This window comes from Myotis davidii, unplaced genomic scaffold (assembly GCF_000327345.1).
Source record: "Myotis davidii unplaced genomic scaffold, ASM32734v1 scaffold205, whole genome shotgun sequence".
In the NCBI taxonomy this organism is placed as follows: domain Eukaryota; kingdom Metazoa; phylum Chordata; class Mammalia; order Chiroptera; family Vespertilionidae; genus Myotis; species Myotis davidii.
This window is the reverse complement of record NW_006297573.1, coordinates 7,949,710-7,954,286: the sequence shown is the minus strand read 5'-3', so window position 1 is coordinate 7,954,286 and position 4,577 is coordinate 7,949,710.

Sequence of the window (4,577 nt, the reverse complement as noted above, 5' to 3'; positions counted from 1 at the left end):
CCCCCCCCTCCCCCCCTGAAAAAAAAAAAAAAAAAAAAAAATCAATAAAATATATTTAAAAAAAAAGAATTTGCAAGAAAGTGTGAGAGCATGTACTACCCAAATGTCACCAAGCACAAGAAAGAGTGATATGCAAAAATGGTGGGAGAATAAACTAGTAATATTACACATCTATCTGCAAAAACATAGGTTATAAAAAATAATAATGTAACCACTTTGAGAGGTTTAAAGACAAGTTAAAAGTTAAATAATATAGTAGATAAAAATTAAATAAAAATGAAGGGGTGATTAGAGTTAAAGTTTGATATTGGGGTGGAGTGTCTCATTCGCTGTATACTTTGTCAAGTCATACATGTGAAAACATTTTATTGCAATGTTTAATTAACTAGTAACGATGTGTCTTTTCAAAGCAGTAAAAAGGGAATAAATTAAAAGCAGATAAAATAATAGAAGAAAGAAAAAGAGTGATTAAGGAAAACAAGAATTTGTTTAAAGAGCCTGGTAAATAGATTTGAAGCATGGAAAACACACAGAAAAAATGCACAAATAAATTACAGTAACTTAAGTGACATAGTATTTAAGCAAGCCTATGGACAAGCACACACACACACACACACACATTACACACATATACACAGTGTATATGTATATATAATATAGTGGCATTATACTGACATTTAATCTATCTGTGTCTTTATATTCCAAGTGGTTTCTGATAGACAACAGATGATGGGGTCTTATTTTTTGAGCCATTCTGACAATAACTGTCTTTTAATTGGTGCATTTAGACCACCAACATTCAATGTGATTATTGATATAAAGTTGATCCTTGAACAACAAGATGAGTTAAAGGCACAGACCCCTGCACAGTTGAAAATCCATGAATAACTTTTGACGTCCCCAAAAGTTAAGTTGTCCCTGCCTATTTATGTAAATGCGCAGTCCCCTAGATAAAATGGTGTAACTCAATGTTACAGTTGGCTCTCCACATCAGCCCAAACCCACGGATCAAAAACAGTCCAGGTACTTACTGAAAAAATAATAAAATAATAAAAACTAATAATAAAAAAATAATCCATGTATGAGGGGACCAGTGCAGTTCAAACCCATATTGTTAAGGGTCAACAGCAGTTGGATTAATAGCTATCATATTGGTTACTGTTTTCTATTTGTTGCTTCTTTATTTGTTCTTATTTTATCTTCCACTGTTATACTTCCTTCTGTAATTTCTGGTATTACACTTCAAGAGGAAAATTTCAACGCTTTAGTTATTTTTAGAAAACTACTGAGAGAAACTTGTTTTTTGATGATTTGATTTTTCTTTCAAAATTTCAAATGTAGAAAGTCACATTGTAGTGGAGGCTCATACTGGTGAGCAGGGTAAAAAGCAAATAAATCATTAAATATAGTTCTCTTTTCCCAGCATTGGCCTCAGAGACTGGCATGATAAAATAGCAAAAGCAATTTTGATGGCAATGATATCATCATGTGAAACAATCATTATGCATTCTCTAAAATTAAGAAAGTACAAATATTTAAATAACAAACAAGACTTCTTTTGTCATCTCATGCATCATTAATTATTTTTAACATTTAACATTTTGTGGTTTTATTGGGGCCTGTTATCTATAATCTGGGGCACGGGCTCCCCCCTTTTAATTTACTTACAATAATTGATGATGATTGTTTAGAATTTTGCCTTATTTCAGTGGTGATACTTTAGAAGAATATAGCTGTATTTTTTACTAAACTTTAAAGGTTTGCCAAAGGAAATATCATGAAAGAAACATAACAATGGGATCCTAAATTTGAATTCCTTAATCCTAGGCTTTGCTACTTATTTAAACTACATTTACTTTAAAATAACGTATGACATATTTTGGATTAAACTAAGAATATAATATACAAGTAAAAATTACCAAGTGGCCCAAAATATTACAAAGTGTATGCTTAGCAATATTTGTATTGATGGATATAGTGTTGCCCTTCAGTACTAAAGTTAACCTAAATATACATTAACTATCTAGGTAAGATTAATATGTTAACTCACTTTATAAGTGTGTAAATTCATCGTTTTCACAGCCTTTAATTTTCCGTGCCTTTCAAATTCCTGCAAAATTCCTCTGGAGGGCACTATCACCATAACTAATACAATTAGCTCCAGCGGGCTGTGTTGGTGAAAGGGACTGCTGCTTTGTACTGCTGCTTACCTATTTCAAATCTTAGTGTTGAGCATACTTTACCTTTTCCATCTCCTTAAGGGAAAGAAATAAACTCTTTTGAGGGTTATAATAGTTATCCCCAGTCACGTTATACCCTATTTAAAAACAAACACCATTCTGCCCTCCTAGGACTTCTTGATAAAACACCCTGGGAAGCTAATGAGGGGCTCGAGTGAAAAGTGACTTGAGCATGAGGATTTATTTTTTCCCCCAATTGTTTTAATAAAAAGTAGGCATTGGGCAGTAGTATAGAAATCAGCTCCACATACAATCATGTCCAAAATTAATTTTCTTCCACATAACCTGTGTTCACCAGGCAAAATAAAAAGACCTCAGAGGTCAAAGTTGTTTTCGTTTTATATGTCTGCTGAGAATACATGTCATTTTAGGAAACCAGGGCTGCTCAGAAAGCTGTATGTGATGAATATGACCTTGGTAATCAGTTCATTAAATAATTTGTGATCCCATTCAGAATTCTAATTGAAAAGTAATGCATTTTACTGAAAGTCAATTGAGATAATTACTTATGTAAATAACACCTGGGTCACTGTACTCTTTATTTGCAGTAGTCCCTTCTTTGTATCTTTGAATATTTTATATATTTTAAAATCTTTTTCATTTACTGCTTAAGTAGAGAATCAAGAGATGTTTGGAGCATTCACTTTACATTTCTAAATTACAACCAGAAACTGAATATTACCTTAAGTACATGGTTTTGAGGTTTGGGGATATGCATACAGGAGAGGGATTGTTGGGTCATATGGCAGCTCTATTCTTAATTTTCTGACTAATCGCCAGACTGCTTTCCATAGTGGTTTTACCAGTCTACATTCCCACCAGCAGTGAATGAGGGTGCAGCAGCAGAAGAAGAAAGGAAATAATAAAAATTAGAGCAGAATTGAATGAAATAGAGAGAAAAAAGAATTATATGTAGTAAAATGCAAAATTATATGAATTCTTATGACAGGAGGCTTGTAGTTCTTTGAAAAGATTAATAAAATTGACAAACCACTGGTTAGACTACTAAGGAAAAAAGGGAAAAGACCCATATAAACAAAATCAGAAATGAGAGAGAAGTCACCACAGACATCACAGATATACAAGGATCATACTAGGATAGTATGAAAGACTATATGCCACCAAATTCAATAACCTAGTAGTAATAGATAAGTCCCTAAAAAGATATAACCTTCTTTGACTAAATCATGAAAATTGGAAAATCTAAATAGACTGATCAACAGAGAGGAAATTGAAACAACCATCAAAAACTTCACCAAAAATAAAAGTCCAGGTCCATGAATTCTAGCAAATGTTCAAAGAAGATTTAAAACCTACTCTTCTCACACTCTTCCAAAAAATTGAAGAAGAGACAATACTTTCTAACACATCTTATGAGGCCAATATAACCCTGATACCAAAGTCTGGCAAAGAAAACACACAAAAGAAAACTATAGATCAATATCTCTGATGAATACAGATGCAAAAATCCTAAACAAAATACTAGCAAATTGAATACAATAGTACATCCCCCAAAATAATATATCACAATCAACTGAGGTCCATTCCAGGATGGTTCAACACATGCAAATCAATCAATGTAATACACCACATTAACAAAAGAAAGAATAGAAATCATATAATCTTATCAATAGATGCAGAAAAAGCATATGAATTGATACCATTTTCTAGTAGAGAACCCCTAACAGCAAAGTGATCCCACATACATCAAGAGCCTCCTGTCATCTTAAGAATTTATGTAATTTTGAATTTTACTATATGTAATTCCATGTTTGTTTTAAAAGAAAGAGAACATGCTAAATATTGTGTCATGTTTATCCCTGTTTATCCCTCAGTTCTTCTGAGACTTCACTGATAAATGCATATCTATATATATACTAGTAAAAGCCTAAGCGATCATTCGACTATTGGACTGTTCAACCAGTAGCTATGATGTGCACTGACCACCAGGAGGCAGACTTTCAATGCACAGGCATAGAAACATGGAATAGTCTGATGAATCTCAGAGGGAAGAGGGGAAGGGGAGGGCGGGAAGAAATTAACCAAAGATCTTACATGAATATTAGAGGCCTGGTGCACAAAATTCGTGTATGGGAGGGCCCCTCAGCCCAGCCTATACCCTCTTGCAATCTGGGATATCCCTCTTGCAATCCAGGACCACTGGCTCCTAACTGCTGGCCTGCCTGCCTGCCTAATTGACCCTAACCACTCTGCCTGCCTGCCTGATTGCCCCTAACCACTCACTTGCTTGCCTAATCTCCACTAATCCCTCTGCCTGGCTGCCTGATCACCTCTAAACACTTGCTTGCCTGATCACCCTAACCCCTCTGCCTGCCT